We start from the raw sequence: 20,844 nt of genomic DNA, 5'->3' as shown, positions 1-20,844 counted from the left end.
AATACTCCCTCACCCCAGATTATAAGTGTTCTTTGTGAAATCCAGACCAGCCATTCCCTTGTACTCAGAAAAACTTTGCAGAATCACTTTCTTAATGCTGTCTCTTCATGCACACCTTACCTCCTTTCCAACCTGAGTAAGTAAAGCTGGAGTTCCTCCAAGAGAGGAAAAGCAGATGAAAAAGTAGAACCCAGATAGATCCCTAGCCAAACATAAGACTAGGAAAAGCAAATATAAAGAAGGTAGGAGAGAAGAAATCAGAATATTTGAAGGCTATGAGTCAATACTTATTTTGCCTTAATATGCTTACACTTGGGCTTCCCTGGTGGCTCAGACAGTAAAGAATCCACCTTCAATGCAGGAGACCTGAGTTTGATCCCTGGGTTGAGAAGATCCCCTGGAGGAGGACATGGCAACCCACTCAAGTATTCTTGCCTGGAGAATCCCCATGGACAGAGGAGCCTGGCGGGCTGCAGTCCATGGGGTCACAAAGAGTTGGACACGACTGAGTGACTAAGCACAGCATGCTTACATTTTAACTTAGGACTATTACTGCCCTAAATCGTTTTTCCAAAATGAAGTACTACATGCAGAAACTGTGTGAAAATACAGCTGATTTATCTATGCATAAAGGTTACATTTCCTTTCTTCCTGTACTAACCTCTCCCAAAAATCTGCTTGGAGAGGAGATGTTTGAGATCCACTTGAAAGGAATTTATTGAGGCTTCATTATTTTTTCCATCCCCAATTTTAGTTTTTTTCCATTTGAAGTAAGATTTAATCAGAAAGATCTAGATTAAATTAGGTCCTAAAATTGGTTGTTGTCTGTTGTTTTTTGCTTTGGTGGGGAGAGTTTTTTATGGTTGCTATTGTCACATTACCTTTAAATTCATAGATCTCTGCTCCCATCTGCCCTCTGTCAACAGGGAGTGGTTGAAAAATCCCACCAATTCCCCAAACACATATCCTTAAATAATACTACCACAGAAATAGCCTAATCAGGTAGAGAAGTCAACTAATCTAATTAAGTAGTTTCTAATACAGCCTTCCCTTAAGATTTTTGAACAGATTTCCTTGATGGGATGCTAGAAGGATAAGCTATCCAGTGGGTACAGGAGGGGAGAGTTGATGTCAGGAGCCAGGCAGTGGGTATAGATGAGTGGTTCCTACAAGAAATCTGAAGACTCCATACATGAAAAATATATCTCAACTCTTTCTCCTTCTCATCACATCTACCCTAGCAGCTTCCAGACTCCCATCACTGTTCCCTGATATTCCTTCTCTCTCTCTTCAGTACAAAATTCATAGTCAGAGTGGGAATCCCAGCAGGACCAGACAATGACACAGTCGGGGGAGAAGAATGAAATAATTTGCTTTTCTATATCCTTAATTTTTATATTCAAAAGCTAGCATATGTGTACTGTACTTTAAATACTCCCTTTGTAGCTATAACAAGTGAGGTTTTCTTTTATATTCCTTATATAATTATAATTTTGTTATTTCAACAATTCTGCTTTCTTTATAGTATTTTAATAAACTTTTTAAGGGCAGTTTTAAGTTCACCACAAAATTGAAGGTACCGAGATTTCCCAGATAGCCCCTGCCCCTGCTCCTGCTCCTGCACAAGCTTGGCCCATTATCAGTCTCCCCCAGCAGAGTGGTACATTTGATAAACCTACACTGACACATCATAATCACCCAAAGTCCATAGTTGACATTACAGTTCACTCTTGGTAATGTACATTCTGTGGGCTTGGATAAATGTATAGTGATAGGTATCCATCATTATAGTATCATACAGAGTAGTTTCACTACCCTAAAAGCATTCTGTGTTCAGCCTATTTATCCCTCCCCTCCCCCAACTTGATAGTATTTTTATTGAAATTATTTAATTTCAATAAAATTAAATTGGGAATGTGACTGTGCTGCCACCTTATACAGTTGACCCTTTTTTTTTCATTTATTTTTTAAATTGAAGGATAATTGCTTTACAGAATTTTGTTGTTTTCTGCCAAATATCAACATGAATCAGCCATAGGTATACATATGTCCCCTCTCTCTTGAACCTCCCTCCCATCTCACTCCCATCCCACCCTACAGTTGACTCTTGAATATCATGGCTTTGACCATGTGGGTCCACTTATACAAGAATTTTTTTCGGTACTAAATGCTATAGTACTACATGATCCACAGTTGATTAAATCTGCCAATTTGGAGCTAAGGATGCAGAAAAATCATGTATGTGGTGCTTAGTCGCTCAGTCATTTCCGACTCTTTGCAACCCCATGGACTGCAGCCCATCAGGCTCCTCTGTCAATGAGGATTCTCCGGGCAAGAATACTGGAGTGGGTTGCCATGCCTCCTCCAGGGCATCTTCCCAACCCAGGTATCAACCCCAGGTCTCCTGCATTGCAGGCGGATTCTTTACCAACCGAGCCATCAGGGAAGCCCCAAGAATACTGGAATGGGTATCCATTCCCTTCTCCAGGGGATCTTCCCAACCCAGGGATCGAACAGGGGTCTCCTGCATTGCAGACAGATTCTTTACTAGCTGAGCTATGAAGGAAGCCCATGTTTTGTAGCTCAGTCATGTCCAACTCTTTGCAACCCCGTGGACTACAGCCTGTCAGGCTCCTCTGTCTATGGGAACTCTCCATATGGAGGGCCGACCATAAATTATAAGCAAATTTTAAACTTCATGAAGTGTTAGCTCCCCTAAACCCCACGTTGTTCAGGGATCAACTGTATATTAACAAAAAGATTCATTTGCCAGTTATCAAGGATTATAATCTATGATTGCAGATTAGATACTAATTTATTTTCTTTCAGTTCAGTTCAGTCGCTCAGTTGTGTCTGACTCTTTGCAACCCCGTGAACCGCAGCACGCCAGGCCTCCCTGTCCATCACCAACTCCCAAAGTCCACCCAAACCTGTGTCCATTGAGTCAGTGATGCCATCCAACCATCTCATCCTCTGTCTTCCCCTTCTCCTTCTGCCCTCAATCTTTCCCAGCATCAGGGTCTTTTCAAATGAGTCAGCTCTTCGCATCAGGTGGCCAAAGTTATTTTCTTTATTTGCTCATTATTTGAAATCCTTTGCCATGTCATTACCTCTAAAAGTGTATACTTTTCATGGATTATTTTTGCTGATGGATTATAGAATAAAGCAGTAATTTTGAAAATTATAGCCTACTAATACCTACCTTTAACCAATTCTCCACACTCTTGGGCATGTTATTAACTTGACAACAATTAAAAACTACACCACAAATACTTCACTGAAAAGATGCATTATGATTTTAATAAATTTCTAAAATGAGATAAACCTTTAAAGTTTCTTTCCTACTTTGGATTTTTATAAATCACAATTAAAGAACAAATTTAAATGAATTTATCTTTATATGAAGATTATTGGGGAAAGTTTAAGATTCTGGGATATTTTTAGGGAAACAAATTTAGTGAACATCTATTTTGTACCAGGAATATTATGTCTTTTATTTTCTATTTTTAATAACTCTGAACTATAGCACTTTAACTCCCATTTGACAGATGAGATGACTGAGACTTTGAGTGATTAAGTAATTTTCCTGAGCCAGGTAGAGGGGGGCCTTCCAGGCAAAGGGACCAGCTTGTTTTGTGTGGAAGCTGAAGTCGAAAAAACATGGGCAGATGAAGGAATTAAAGGAAGGCCATGTGACTGGAGCATGTGGATGAGCGAGAGTGGTCCAAGCTGAGGCCCAGGAGGCAGACAGGGCAGCTCAGGAAGGGTTTAATGGAAAATGTTAAAGATTTGAGACTTCATGTCTTCTTCACATTCCCTATAGTGTGAGGAATGGATTGGAAGGACAATTATAATAGCCAAGGAGAAAACGTGGTTTTGTGATTTAGTAGGGAACAGTGACAGACACCAGTTATTGACAGCAGAGTAAGAGGGAATGGAGATATGGAGGTGATTCCCAAGTTTCTGACTTGCTCACCTGTGTTGAAGGTAATACTCTTCCTTGGGAGAAGGAGTACCAAGAGAAAAGCCCCTCTCAGGATTTTGTGAATTTGTTCTAAGACATGGTGAGGTGCATTTGAAATGTATGGAATAGATTGTACAATATAGAGGTATGGAGTTCAGTGGAAATATCTGGGCCAGAGGTCTCAGTTTAGGAGAAAAAGTAAAGACCATTAAACATTTAGGGCAGTGTTTCCCAAGTTGGGCCTTGGACCTTCTATGTCAGGAACCCGCACAAATCCATCCTGTCACTCAGTGTTTTCAGACTTTCCTGTGCATTGGGAAGCACCTGGGTTGTAGCTGAGTGGACAAGTGCAGAATGGCAACAGAGTGCCTGGGATCGAATCCTGGCTCTGGAGCTAGTGGTGTCCACTTGAGCAAATGATCGATTTATTTAACTCTGTTACTCAGTCTCATCCTGTGTGAAATGGGAACAATAGTGTCTACTTCACAATGTTTCTTAAAGATTAAATGTTAATATACAAAAAGCTCTAAAAATGATACCTGATACATCATAAGAATTCAATATCATTTGGTTATCATTATTTTTCTGAGGAGATTTCTAAAATAGGGATTCATGGATACCAACCAGTTTTCTGGGATTTAGTTCACACTCTATCTCAACTTCTGTCTTTTCAATCTTTGCCATACTTATACTATGCCTCAATAGTTATTTATATCCAAGTAATACATGCTGATGGTTAAATAAAAATTCATATGGGTTTATCATAAAAAGCAACAGCTTTCAATCTCAATGCTCCTCACCTGAAATCCTACTTGCTAGAATTAATCAATTTTAATCATTTTCCTGGTTTCAGTTTCCTGCTGATTGCCATAGCCATAGTTCTTAAGTATTAAATTCATATCAGTGTATCATCATTTATCCCCTTTATATATACTTTGCTTTAGCTTTCTGTATTTTTTTTGCATCTCTTCTTTTCACAATTCTCCTAGTTGTTATTCTGTCCCAGCCTTGTATCCAAAATAAACACAGTGAAAATAAAAGGAAGCTCTTTCTGCCTCCTCTTCTCAAGCCCCAGGGCTCCATAGGATCAGTGATGTCCAAGAGAGAGATGCTCTGAGGCCAAAGTCAGAGTCCCTCACCACCAGGGGACCAAATCTGGGACTTCCTATGTGGCTGCTTTTTCTAAATCTCATTGTAGGATGAGATTTAGAAAAGATTGCCAGTACCGTGCATTACAAAAGAATTGTAATAACACACAAAGTAGCTTGGTGCTCATCTCAGGCAAAATTTGATGAACTTTCAAGCTATAGCAAGACTTTCTTTGGCAGAAAAAGGAAAATGTCTTTCCTCTTTGCCAATATGCTGCCTGCCACTTTACCTACGTGAGCATGCATAACTTCACCTCTTACAATAAATGAGACAAAGCATGAATTTCATTTCTTTAACCTGACACGTTTGGGGTTTGTTCTTTGATTCAGTCATTCACAAAATGCAACATTTTACCTGTTTCTTTAGAGCAGTGAATGACAATTTAGTTTAAAGCCATACCTCAATCTCATTTGGAGTTACAAAGAAGGGACCTCTTAGAATATTTGAAGTGTTTCCTAGGAGGAGTTTCTGCTCAGCTTACAGAAGAAAAGATTCAGGTAAATGCATAAGACTATGAATTAATTTTTCAGTAGGAGGAAGGAGGCATCCACAAGACAACTCTGCTTACCAAACACAGGTAAACATAAGGAGACACTTATCATTTGATTGCAAGAAAAACTTTTTATTGGATACACAATTTATCTTACATTGCCCTGCCACAGGACAAAATGAAAAAAGGCAAAATGGTTGTCTGAGAAGGCCTTACTAATAGCTGTGAAAAGAAGAGAAGTGAAATGCAAAGAAGAAAAGGAAAAATATACTTATTTGAATTCAGAGTTCCAAAGAATAGCAAGGAGAGATAAGAAAGACTTCCTTAGTGATCAATGCAAAAAAATAGAGGAAAACAATAGAATGGGAAGGGTTGGAGATCTCTTCAAGAAAATTAGAGATACCGAGGGAACATTTCATGCAAAATTGGCACAATAAAGGACAGAAATAGTATGGACCTAATAGAAGCAGAAGATATTAAGAAGAGAGGGCAAGAATACACAGAAGAACTGTACAAAAAAGATCTTCATGAGCCAAATAAGCACGATGGTGTGAACACTCACCTAGAGCCAGACATCCTGGAATGCGAACTCAAGTGGGCCTTAGGAAGCATCACTACAAACAAAGCTAGTGAAGGTGATGGAATTCCAGTTGAGCTATTTCAAATTCTAAAAGATGATGCTGTGAAAGTGCTACACTCAGTATGTCAGCAAACTTGGAAAACTCAGCAGTTTCACAGGACTGGAAAAGGTAAGTTTACATTCTAATTCCAAAGAAAGGCAATGCCAAAGAATGTTGAAACTACTGCATAATTGCACTCATCTCACACACTAGCAAAGTAATGCTCAAAATTCTCCAAGCCAGGCTGCAACAGTATGTGAACCGTGAACTTCCAGATACTCAAGCTAGATTTAGAAAAGGCAGAGGAACCAGAGACCAAATTGCAAACATCCGTTGAATCATTGAAAAAGCAAAAGAGTTCCATAAAAACATCTACTTCTGTTTTATTCACTGTGCCAAAGCCTTTGTGTGGATTACAACAAACCATGGAAAATTCTGAAACAGATGGGAACACCAGACCACCTGACCTGCCTCCTGAGAAATCTGTATGCAAGTCAAGAAGCAACAGTTAGAACTGGACATGGAATGACAGACTGGTTCCAAATTGGGAAAGGAGTATGTCAAGGCTGTATATTGTCACCCTGATTATTTAAATTCTATGCGCAGTACATCATGCAAAATGCCAGGCTGGATGAAGCACAAACTGGAATCAAGATTGCTGGGAGAAATATCAATAATCTCAGATAAGCAGATGACACCACCTTTATGACAGAGTGAAGTACTAAAGAGCCTCTTGATGAAAGTGAAAGAGGAGAGTGAAAAAGTTTGCTTAAAACTCAACATTAAGAAAATTAAGATCATGGCATCTGATCCCATTACTTTATGGTAAATAGATGGGGAAACAATGGAAACAGTGAAAGACCTTATATTTTGGAATTCCAAAATCACTGCAGATGGTGACTGCAGCCATGAAATTAAAAGACACTCACTCCTTGGAAGAAAAGTTATGACCAACCTAGACAGCATATTAAAAAGCAGAGACATTACTTTGTCAATGAATGTTTGTCTAGTCAAAGCTATGGTTTTTCCAGTAGTCACGTATGGATGTGAGAGGTGGACTATAATGCAAGCTGAGCGTCGAAGAATTGATGCTTTTGAACTGTGGTGTCAGAGAAGACTCTTGAGAGTCCCTTGGACTGCAAGGAGATCAAACCATTCAGTCCTGAATATTCATTGGAAGGACTGATGCTGAAGCTGAAACTCCAATACTTTGGCCACCTGATGTGAAGAGCTGACTCATTAGAAAAGACCCTGATGCTGGGAAAGATTGAAGGCAGGAGGGGAAGGGGATGACAGAGGATGAGATGGTTGGATGGCATCACCAACTCACTGGACATGAGTTTGAGTAAGCTCCGGGAGTTGGTGATAGACAGGGAAGCCTGGCGTGCTGCAGTCCATGGGGTTGCAAAGAGTCGGACACAACTGAGCAACTGAACTGAACTGAACTGTCATGCTACAGAGTTGGCAAAAACAGCATCCAAATGTAAAAGTCTTATTTTAGAACAAGATAGAAATAGAAGGATAAATTATTTCCTGTAAATTTTGCCTCTTCAGTTACCTGTTTATAAAATTGCTATTGCAACAAAGTCTCACTTTCCCTCTAATTTCAGAAAGTCTGTCAGAAAAATGAAATCTGTTCATTTCACGTTTAGGAGGAAGCACATAATAAGAAATAATGATGTGATCTCCCATTTGGAGAGTTCTTTTAGTTTTTCAAAACACTTTGCTCTCTTATTTGGATCTCACAAGAACTCTGAAATTGTGTGACAGATATAAGTCTGTATTTTACACATGAAGAGACTGAGGCCAGAATGTGAATGATGTGCCCTTATTGTCTTACACAGGGGCTGCACCAATTTATATTAGCATTCACAGTGTACAACGATTCCCTTTTCCTCACATCCTCACCAGCATTTGTTTTGTGTCATACAACTTTACTGAATTTATTTATTAGTTCTGATAGGGTTTTTGGGGGTTTTTTTTGCACTCTTTAGGTTTTTATATGTATGAGATCATGTCATCTGCAAACAAAGACAACTTTACTTCTGCCTTTCTGGTGTGGATCCTTTCTTTTTCTTGCCTGATTACTCTGGCTGTAACTTCCAGGACTGTATTGAATAGCAGTGGTTAAGTGTGGGCATCCCTGTCTTGTTCTTGATCTCAGAGGAAAGTTTTCAATCTTTCTCCTTTCACCACATGTGTAATATTAGATCTGGGCTTGTCCTATATAGCTTTATTTTTATTTTTGGCACAGAAGTGCCAAATTTGTTGAGAGTTTTTACCGTGAATGGATGTTGAATTTTGTCAAATGCTTTTTTTTTTTTGTATCATGGAAATGATCATATTTTTTTCTTTCATTCTGTGAAAAGAATATGTCACATTTCTTGGGGCTTCCCAGGTGGCACAGTGGTAAAGAATCCACCTGCCAATGCAGGAGACACAGGTTTGATCCCCGGGTTGGGAAGATTCCCCTGGAGGAGGAAATGGTAACCCACTCCAGTATTCTTGTCTGGGAAAATACTATGGACAGAGTAGCCTAGTGGGTTACAATCCATGGGGTCAAAAAGAGTCTTACATGACTGGGCACCTAAGCATACACATCACATTTATCAATTGTGTGTATTGAACCATCCTTGCATCCTGGGGATAAATCCTACTTGACCATGGTGTATAATCCTTTCAAAGAGCTGTTGAATTCAGTTTGTTGGCATCTGTTGATAATCCTTGCATCTTTATTCATCAGAGATATTGGTATATAGTTTTCTTTACTTGTAGAGTCATTATCTGTCTTTCATATAGTAATGTTCCCTCTTCTTGAGTTTTTTGGAAGACTTTGAAAAAGATTGGTACTAATTCTTTTTTAAATGTTTGGTAGAATTAACCAATGAAAACATCCGACCCTGGGCTTTTCTATATTGGGAGGTTTTATTATTACTGATTCAATATCCTTATTCAGCATTGGTCTTACTCATTATTTTCAGTTTCTTCATAATTCCATTTTGGTATGCTCTGTTTCTAGAAATCTGTCTATTACTTCTAGGTTATTGAGTTTGTTGGTGCATAATTTTTCATGGTAATCTCTATGAACATTTATATTACTGTGATATCAGTTATAATGTCTCCTATTTAAAATTTTATTTAGGGGTGTCTTCTCTCTTTTTTTCTTGGTTAGTCTAGCTAAAGATATACTAATTTCATTTATCTTTTCAAATAACCAACTCAATGTTGTTCATCTTCTCTATTTTGTAATTCTCTATTTTATTTATTTCTGCTCTGATGTTTAATATTTACTTCCTCTGCCAACTTTGGGCTTTGTTTATTTTACTTTCACTAGTTCCTTGAGCTGTGAAGTTAGGTTGTTTATTTGAGAGTTTTCTTTTTTCTTTATGTGTACATTTATTCATCAAATCTGTCTTCATTCTTCCTTGCCATTGTTATGATATCCTCAGTTTGGTTCAGGATGGTGAAAAATAGTTTAGTCCCTACCTGGTCGTTTTATCTTCAGAGGAATAAGTTGTTTGTTTGCTTTTTTTTTTTTTTTTTGCTTTATAAAGAAGGCTCTGTATCTTGATAGTACTGATGGCAGGTGACAATCATATGGACTTAAAGCCTCAAGGTAGGCTATCCCTCAAGAACTTCCTACATCAACTTACTTGCAAATCAGAATTCCAAGAGAGTTTAGGGATGTGTTTGTACAGAATGGGAGCTATAAAATAAACCCAAGGGCAATGATGTATCTAAGTCCTGTGTCTCTAGATAGAAATGATGCAAAGATAGAAATGAGGCAAAGGTGAAGAAAACAGAAGAGCTTGAAAAGAAAAATATGAAAGATGTGGCTAAATCATAGGATGAGTAATTAATTATTGATCACAATTATTGATGATCATTTTCATCATCTATACCCATGTTATCAATTATAATGCTGTACTGGCTCCTAATCTCTCCTGTATCAAGGATATTTGCAGCAGGTTTGTGGATTTTCATTTTTAGAAGCTGCACTTAGTCAACAGAAGTTTAGGTAAGAACTGTAAGCAAGAAAGAAGCCCTGTTCAAACCTATTCCCCAAAACTATCAAAATCATCCATTAACAATCAAGTCAGAATGTCAGCAATTGTCACAGCTTTCTGTTATCTGACTTGCTTTCCCTGTATCTTTACTTTTAGAAACTGCCCCTCTCAGATTCCCTTTGAGGGGAATTGTAGGGGACTGTTGACAATACCTGTGTCTCATTCCAGTCTAGGAAAGTATGGTAGTACAAAAATCAGGAATTACATGCAGTACCTTTTCCACCAGAAGAGTAGAAAGAGTAGAAAGGTACAACAAAAACGAATCAAAGGCCATTTTTAGAGATTGGATTTGGATGCTAGGTGAGGAAGAGTTTCTTTCCTTACAAGATCACATGAGGTTAATGACCATTAAGCCAGGATCTTACTCTTTCAGAAAAAGAGAAGGGAGATGATGAGAGAATAGAGCAATCAAAGGAAGGAGAGAAGGGGAAGAATTAATTCTGTATTTTTGATAAATATAAATGTAGTCCCTAGAGCCATCTATTCTGAAAATCTGGGGTTTATCTAATAAATTCCTTTTTTTTATAAAAACTTTTGAGTTGGGTTTTTTTGCTTAGAAACAAAGGTCCTGTGTGTGGCCAATATATTAGTCTTTCTTGTTATGTTGTATTTCAGCCCTTGTCTCTGATAAAGTATAAACTTGGTTGCCCCTCTGAGTGTTATTAACCTAAGGTGGTTCACATTTAAGTGAAAAGATAGCTGGCTGAGAGAGCGAGAGAGTGTGTGTGTGTGTGTGTGCACGCACGCACTTCTGAATAGCATTTAGCCTTTAATCAGAAAGCCCTCGTGTAACCTAACTTAAATGGCTTAACTGTTCTGAGTCACTAATCTTCCACATTGCCAAAATAAAGATATAAATATATCTAAATATAGATTTGTGAAGGTCAGTAACTCAGATGTCTGCACAAAATAAAAAAGTAAAGAACTTCAGAAACTTCATGAAAGATTAACTTTTAGATAATTTTTTTTTAATTTTGTTTTATTTTTAAACTTTACAAATTGTATTAGTTTTGCCAAATATCAAAATGAATCCGCCACGGGTATACATGTGTTCCCCATCCTGAACCCTCCTCCCTCCTTAGATAATTTCTAAGTTACTGGCCACTCCAAAATTTCTAACGACTTGAATCCTTTCACCATCGCTGTCAGTTTTGTTTGTGAGTGTGCCCTGAAGCACTGCAAAAACGTGAAATGATTTCAGAACCATCTATGGTAAGTGTACATGCACATGTATTTGTCCTGAAAGGCAGGAAGACTGCCCATCTGTCTGGCTCCCTTATTTTAAAAATGAAAATACAAGTCTGTTAAGATAAAGGGTTTTACAGAAAAGTGGAGAGTGGCTTGAAGAATGCAGAGCTTTTCCGAAGGCAGGAAGCAATACCCCCATGCTGGGGAGGAGAAAGAACTCCAGATCCCTGGGCAGGTGAGGGTAGGAGGTGCTGAGACAGCTCCTAGGCAAGCTCCAGAGAAGAGATGAGAGCATTACCAGGGTAATACCACCAGCACCAGGGACCTAGCCTCACCGCAGTCTCTCATCCCCCAGAAGGAATCAGTAAGGAGAGTGCCCCCTACAGGCATGGACAATGAAGATGTCAGCAGCCAGTGTGCAGGAAGAGGGGTTCTGCCTCCCTTTTCTGGACAGTACCTACACCTCCAGATGTTAGACTAGTTCTGTGGATGGAAGAGGCCCCATATGGACTGAAACTGAGTTTATGTCTAGTCCAGCTAGATGATACATGGGGCTAATTATGTTGATGTAAATGAATGAAAGTAATATTGCTTGCATTTCTGAGCTAATAGGCTACCACGCACAGCCATTTTGAGTACTGTGTGTAATTTCTGCAGTCCCAACCTTTGATAATTAGCAATCTATGTATGACCGTTATTGTGTCACTTGCGTCATTGCAGATGTCTACTGTAGGCCAAGAAATACCCACAATACCCATGCCTAATAACAGCCTAGGAAATTACGGTATTCCAAAAATTAGGAATTAAGTGTGCATATTTTCTTGCACTTTTCCATTAAAGGATCAAAGACATGAATGAAAGAGAAACTGGTTTTTCAAATTTAGATAATGTTTAGGTATGCATGACAGGGCCCATTTCCCATGAGCCTTGCCAACACTTGAAATTTCGGGACTATTTAATATTTACTGACATCTGCCAGTTGATTACCGAAAAGGCAATGGCACCCCACTCCAGTACTCTCGCCTGGAAAATCCCATGGATGGAGGAGCCTGGTAGGCTGCAGTCCATGGGGTCGCTAACAGTTGGACACGACTGAGCGACTTCACTTTCACTTTTCACTTTCCTGCATTGGAGAAGGAAATGGCAACCCACTCCAGTGTTCTTGCCTGGAGAATCCCAGGGACGGGGGAGCCTGGTGGGCTGCCATCTGTGGGGTCACACAGAGTCGGACAAGACTGAAGCAACTTGGCGGCGGCAGCAGCAGCCAGTTGATTAAGGGTTACCACTTCTAGAAAGGATTTTTCTGGCCCTTACAGTCTGAGTCTGGGCAAACAATTAAAGGCTGTGTGAGGGCGGAAAAGGGAGATACCTTGATAGAGGAGTTGGAAGAATTATTTTCTCCTGAGGCCTCCTATCTCCAGAGGGAGAAGGACAAGTGTCAATCAAATCCTCACTAGACACTGGCACAGGACAGAGTATTGATTTATTTCTCTTTGGTGAATGTAATGACTTTGACCTGTCCCAGGATGGGCGGTGCCAGCCTCTCCTGCTTATCAGTCTTTCCTGAAGGCTCAGGATTTACTGCGATGTGCTTCTGGTTTAATGCTTATTTAATAAGAAAACTGTTTTATTTCTCTACCATTTTTGTAGACAAAACTTCTGGATTTGTAATTTTAATTTTTAATTATATTTCTTCTGACACATTTCACATTGTAGTCAGTGATTGCCACTTTGAAAAGATATGTTGGAAGCGGGGAAAGGTATGTCCTTAGTCACACTTTTCTCTGTGGATATACATGAAGTGGTTTTATAAGCCAGAGGAAAGTATCCCTGTGCTCCCCTCATTCTATCTCCTAACATTCCTTCGTCTGCATGTTGAGGAGGGGCTGTCTGTTAGACATGCCTCACATTTCATAAAAGGTGGTGGGACTCTTCAAGGTTGATGATAACTAGAGAGGATAGAGCTCACAAACCAGGACATCTTCAGAAAGACATAAACTGTTGTGCGTATCTGCTCACTCTTGAGTAATGAGGAGCCATGGGAAACTCTTCGGACACATGCTGTGTCATGAGTGCATGAGGCTTGCCGGCCTCCTTCTGCCTGAGTTTCACACAGCTTCCATCTTAATAGGATTTCCAAGTTGCATTCTAGTCACTTCCAACTCCTTGGGAGAAGAAGGACTGTCATGTCTGCTTTTCAAGGCCCAGTCATGTGGCCCTTTTTTTGATCCATTCATTTCCTATTCAATACGCTATTTGTTACTTGAAAGCAATACAACATAATATGCATCCTCAAATTGCTGCTAGAATTTAAACCCTGATCTGGTAACCTCAAGATGGGAACTCTGTGTTCTCACATGTAAATGATATTAATGATGATAATTTTTCATTGACCCACCCCCTATAGTAATGAAAATAAACATAAAAGTAAGCAAATGGGACCTAGTTAAAATCTTCTTCACAGCAAAGAAAACTATAAACAAGAGGAAAATACAATCCTCAGAATAGGAAAATATATTTGAGAACTAAGCAACTGACAAGGGGTTAAACTCCAAAATATACAAACAGTTCATGCAACTCAATATCAAAACAGCAAACAACCCAATCAAAAAATGGGCAAAAGACCTAAACAGACATTTCTCTAAAGAAGACATACAGGTGGTCAAGAGGCACATGAAAAGATGTTCAGCATCACTAATTATTAGAAAAATGCAAATCAAAACTACAATGAGGTATCACCTCACACCAGTCAGAATAGCCATTATTAAAATCTACAAACAATAAATGCTGGTTCCTGACCCAGGTGGCACAGTGGTAAAGAACCTGCCTGCCAGTGCAGGAGATGCGGATTTGATCCCTGGATGAGGAAGATCCCCTGGAGAAGGGCATGGCAACCCACTCCAGTGTTCTTGCCTGGGAAATCCCATGGACAGAGGAGCCTGGTAGGCAGGGGGTCACAAAGAGTCAGACATGACTGAGTGACTGAGCATGCACACTTGTACTTTCAGTGGGAATGTAATAATTGATGTGGCCACTATGGGGAACAATAATGAAGGCTCCTTAAAAAGCTAAAAATAGAACTACCATATGACCCAGCAATCCCACTACTGGGCTTATATGCTGAGAAAAAACATAATTCTAAAAGACACATGTACCCCCAACGTTCACTGTAGAACTGTTAACAATAACCAGGACATGGATGCAACCTAAATGTCCACTGACTGATGAATGGATAAAGAAGATGTGGTACATCTATACAATGGAATTTTACTTATCCATATAAAGGAACAAACTGGGGTCATTTGAAGTGATGTGGATGGACCTAGAGTCTGTCACACAGAGTGAAGTTAGTCAGAAAGAGAAAAGCAAACGTCTTACATCAATGCATATATGTGAAATCTATAAAAATGGAACAGTTCAGTTTAGTCGCTCAGTCGTGTCCGACTCTTTGCGACCCCATGAATTGCAGCACGCCAGGCTGATGAACCTATTTTCAGGCCTGGAGTAGAGGTGCAGACATAGAAAACAGACATGTGGACACAGGAGGGGAAGAGGAGAATAGGATGAAATAGGCAATTAGAATTGATATATAGACACTACAATGTGTAAAATAGATAACTATGGGAACATGCTGTATAGCACAGGGAGCTCACCCCAGTGTTCTGTGATGACCTAGAGGGACGGGATGGGAGAGAAAATTGCAGGGAAGGTCCAAAAAGGAGTACATATATGTGTACATACAGCTGATTCACTTCATTGTACAGCATAAACTAACACAATATTGTAAAGCAATTGTACTCCAATAAGAAAAAATAGTCAGAAATAATTCTTTAGAAAATATTTGCAGTAGGCACATTTTTAAAGAAGCAAATATTCATATTGATTGTGTTATTTATTTTTAGATGTCTTTAATATCATTTTATTTAATTGACAATATTGGTAGCTCAGACGGTAAAGAATCTGCCTGCAATGAGGGAGACCCAGGTTTGACCCCTGGGTCAGGAAGATCCCCTGGAGAAGGGAATGGATACGCACTCCAATATTCTTGCCTGGAGAATTCCATGGACAAAGGAGCTTGGCGGGCTATAGTCCATAAGGTCGCACAGAGCCAGATACGACTGAGCATTCACACACACACACACACACACACACACACACACATTCAGTAGACACCACTCTCATTGACAGTTCCGTTCAGTTCAGTCACTCAGTCGTGTTCGACTCTTTGTGACCCCATGAATTGCACCACACCAGGCCTCCCTGTCCATCACCAACTCCTGGAGTTCACTCAAACTCATGTCCATCGAGTCAGTGATGCCATCCAGCCATCTCATCCTCTGTCGTCCCCTTCTCCTCCTGCCCCCAATCCCTCCCAGCATCAGTCTTTTCCAATGAGTCAACCCTTCGCATGAGGTGGCCAAAGTATTGGAGTTTCAGCTTTAGCATCAATCCTTCCAATGAACACCCAGGACTGATCTCCTTTAGAATGGACTGGTTGGATCTCCTTGCTGTCCAAGGGACTCTCTAGATACTTGCTCAAATGCATGATGGAGGTTTCCATGGTTGTCATTTCTGCTAGGGGGAAAAAACAGTATGGTAACACCCACATACTGCAAGCTGTGTGACTAACTCTTTCACTTTTTTTCACGTCTTAATCATTTAGTAAGTTTTTCTTCTTTCCTTTGTTATTCTGTAATTACCAGTCAACAGATTTCTTGAGTTTTCTAGGACCAGAAGTCTTCATTTTCTTTAAATCTTCTAGAAAAGTGAAATGGCCACAAGAGGCCAAGACGAATGCACTGGCCTCTGTCTGCTACCTGACACATAGTGAGCTGGGTCTACAACTCTGGAAAGTTTCACATGTACAGAGATTCCACAAAGGTGACCCATAACAGGGGCTCTTCTCTGTTTTAGAAAATTCTTTTACTCTGGGAATTTAAAGCCAGGATCCCAGCTCACTGACAAACATCTGCTGTTCAGTGATAGTACCATCTGGTATTTCAGCTCCTTGCTATATTATAGAAGCTCTTTGTAGCTGCCTTCTCAAATTAATTATTCTATAACAACTTGTTTTCTGGAAGCACAGGCCAAATAGCACAGTTTCACTGAAAGCTCTTAATTCGATGCTTTGCCCCATGTTGAATGGGCATTTCGAAGCCTTCCCCTGGTCGTGGTCTGAAGTGTTTCAAGCCATTGTATTTGGAGGAATGGGGGACGGAGGGAAATGCATACTAATACCTGGAGCAAGTGGCTTGGGAAAACATGTGTTTATCTGCATTTCACAAGCTCATGAACATGCATGGCCTAATTTAAATAATTTATTTAGAAGGATGATTATGATAATACAGGCTGAGCTATATCTGTCATAGGAGTTTAAAAAGTACTTCCTAGAGTAGTGATTGCTTTTAATATAGCTATACCACCCCACTCAATTACCAGCTTCTTCAATGATTGATCCCACCATTCAGTTTACAGCAGGGCCACGAAGTTCCATGCTGTGGGAGCAGCTAAGTCTGGGTGATACAATGAAATGTGCCCTGGACAGAGTCATTAACGAACCAAGGGAGGTTCAGTAAGTCACTTGGTCACTCTAGGTCTGTTTTCTCATTTTGGTACATAAACTACCTGACCTATCACACCCCAGGCCGTGGTGAAGCTCAAATAAGAAAAGAGTATCAAGACATAGTGCATTCAGAAATGAGCGATATGCAAATATTCCAAATTTCATCCATTTATCTTTTTTTTACAGATCAGATTCTAATGAAGTAAAGTTCCTGTTGCTGCAACTCTGGAGCAAGATGCTTAACCTGTAAGTCTGTGGTTTGGGGACCAATTGTCTCATCCCACACCAAACTCTCTGTTCAGAATACTGAATACTTGGTTTTAGCATTTGGCTACTCAATGGAAGTATGACTTGGCACAATGATTCTTCACCTTGGTGGTGTGTTAGTACTACGTAGGATTCTTTTTTCTAATTGAAGTATAGTTAATTTACAATGTTGTGTTCATTTCTGGTGTACAGAAAATTGATTCATTTGTAGATATGCATGCATGTTTGTTCAGGCACTTCAGCCATGTCTGACTCTTTGTGATCCTATGGACTATAGCCCACCAGGCTCCTCTGTCCATGGGATTCTCCAGGCAAGAATACTGGAGTGGGTTGCCATGCCCTCCTCCAGAGAATCTTCCCAATCCAGGGATCAAATCCACATCTCCTGCACTGCAGGTGGATTCTTTACCACTATGACCATGTGGGAAGCCTATGTGTGTGTGTATGTGTGTGTGTGTGTGTGTATATATATTCTTTTCTAATATAGTTTATTACAAGACAGTAAATATAGTTCCCTGTGCTATACAGTAGTACCTTCTTGTTTATCTATTTTATACATAGTAAAAGTGAAAATCGCTCAGTCATGTCTGACTCTTGCAACCCCACGGACTACAGTGGGTAGCCTTTCCCTTCTCCAGGGAATCTTCCCAACCCAAGGATCAAACCCAGGCCTCCTGCACTGCAGGCAAATTCTTTACCAGCTGAGCCACAAGGGAAGCCCAAGAACACTGGAGTGGGTAGCCTATCTCTTCTCCAGTGTATCTTTCCAACCTGGGAATTGAACCAGGGGCTGGATAGCATCACCGACTCGATGGACATGGGTTTGGGTGAACTCCGGGAGTTGGTGATGGACAGGGAGGCCTGGCATGCTGCGGTTCATGGGGTCGCAAAGAATCGGACATTACTGAATTACTGAACTGAACTCCTGCATTGCAGGTGGATTCTTTACCAATTGAGCTGTATAGTAGTATCTGCTAATCCCAAACTCCTAATTTATGCTCCTGTCTGTGAGTTTGTTTGTTTTGTAAATATGTTCATTTGTATCATATTTGAGGTTCAACATATGAATGATAATCATATAATATTTGTCTTTCTCTGTCTGATTTACTTCACTTAGCATTTTAATCTCTAGGTCCATCCATGTTGCTGCAAATGACATTATTTGATTTTTTTGTCTGAGTAGTATTCCATTGTGTATATATATTAATAGCACATCTTCTTTATTCATTTTCTGATGTACATTTGTCACCCAGGATTCTTTAAATATACCACACCCAGGCCTCAAATAATCAGAATTTCTGATGGCATGGCCCAGGCATCTGTATATTTTTAAGTACATCAGTTGATTCAAATGCACAGAGAAGAATGAGAACCATTCATTCAAAGGAAAGAGCAGCAAGCTGGAGTCAGACATACATGGCTGCACCAATCTGCTGACAATGTGACTTTGAGTTGAGAGCTCTGAAACTCAGTTTATAACTTGTAGAATGGGAAGGGAGGACTGACAACTTTCAGAGTTTTGTGAGGGTTACAGGATCCCTTATGTGAATTGATCAGCTCAGTAGTTTTTAGCTGTTATTATTATATACTGACTTTTATTGTGTACTCTTTTCCTGAGTGTAATTGCAGGGGATTGTGGGGGTCCACATCTGAAACATAAACTTTTTGAGGACAAAGACTGCTGTTTACTTTTCCTCTCAATCCCTTATGCTCCTAGCATAGCACTGAGCATATAGTAAAGAGGTATAACAACTATAATATTTATTCTGATTAATTTATTGACAGGAAACTCAAAATCATCTTTAGTTCTAGCAACTCACTTCAGCTTTTGATAAAATCCATAGGCATTTGATCATCTAAGCCACAAAAACTTTTCTATAATCAAACAATGAGAGCATCAGCTTAATTTTTATATTTAGAGGACTGTCAGGTTTGTCCCAAAGTGTCTCATTTGACACAAGGCCACAGGAAGAAGGTTGCATCTGTTGTGAAGGCAGGAGCTGGCTTTCGTTTCTGAAAGAACTAATGTAGGTATCACGTTCTAGAGACCAGAGCAATTGGAAGGCAGTCAGTAAAGCCCAGGTGCTTGGATGCGTGGACCTAGGAATTGATTGGGCTTGTGAAGGTGGGATGGACAGAGACCCTGGGAAAAAGGTGGGGAACCAGAGTATATTTATTACTATTTCAAAGCAGAAAGGAGCTGTTTACACATCCTTTCTGGCTTACGCTCAGATTGTCTTAGATGTAGGGCAGAGGTCACACTCTCTCAGCTAAATCTGGTCCATCACCACAGGAGCATCCCTGCTACTCTCTACACTGTGTTGGGCAGCAGGCATGAGGTTGAGCAGACCAGCAGTCTAGGCATGTTCTGTGCAGTCAATGTTTTCAGTTCACACAGTGTTTTAAAACCTAACACAACTAGCAAGGTGCTACTCTGGATTGTAACAGAATTCAGCACCGTCATCACCTTCGGTGCCGTCTGCCTGCCCCTGTATGATTCTGAGTTTGCAAACTCAAGTTAAACCCTGTTGATAACCACAGAGAACAGTTGTTTCTGTCAAGTATTGTCAACAAAATGCTCTTCATTTTCTTGTGCGTGCCAAGTTTCATTCTGGTGTTCTTTAAGATTCTCCCCACCCCATCCCCTCAAGGTAATGGTGATTAAGACCTATGAAAGAATAGGGATATGGTTCTTATTCTGAATCATTCATTACAGGCCCTGCATGGAGCTCTGGAATGTGTGCCACGGGTACTCCTGGGATTTGGGGATCTTGGGTATTTTACTGAAGCATATGGTTGAAAGAAATCAGCTGCAAACTAGAGGTCAAGGAAGACTAAGGACCCAGAGACATGGCTTAAATTCAGTTCAGTTCAGTTACTGAGTCGTGTCCGACTCTTTGTGACCCCATGAATCACAGCACACCAGGCCTCCCTGTCCATCACCAACTCCCAGAGTTCACCCAAACCCACATCCATCAAGTCGGTGATACCATCCAGCCATCTCATTCTCTGTCGTCCCCTTCTCCTCCTGTCCCAATCCCTCCCAGCATCAGAGTCTTTTCCAATAAGTCAACTCTTCGCATGAGGTGGCCAAAGTACTGGAGTTTCAGCTTTAGCATCATTCCTTCCAAAGAACACCCAGGAATGATCTCCTTCAGAATGGACTGGTTGGATCTCCTTGCAGTCCATGGGACTCTAAAGAGTCTTCTCCAACACCACAGTTCAAAAGCATCAGTTCTTTGGCACTCAGCCTTCTTCACAGTCCAACTCTCACATCCATACATGACTACTGGAAAAACCATAGCCTTAACTAGACAGACCTTAGTTGGCAAAGTAATGTCTCTGCTTTTGAATATGCTATCTGGGTTGGTCATAACTTTCCTTCCAAGGAGTAAACGTCTTTTAATTTCATAGCTGCAGTCACCATCTGCAGTGATTTTGGAGCCCAAAAAAATAAAGTCTGACACTGTTTCCACTGTTTCCCCATCTATTTGCCATGAAATGATGGGACTGGATGACATGATCTTAGTTTTCTG

This window comes from Bison bison, unplaced genomic scaffold (genome assembly GCF_000754665.1).
Source record: "Bison bison bison isolate TAMUID 2011002044 unplaced genomic scaffold, Bison_UMD1.0 scf7180017864456, whole genome shotgun sequence".
NCBI lineage: Eukaryota > Metazoa > Chordata > Mammalia > Artiodactyla > Bovidae > Bison > Bison bison.
Note: the sequence above shows the minus strand (reverse complement) of the source record.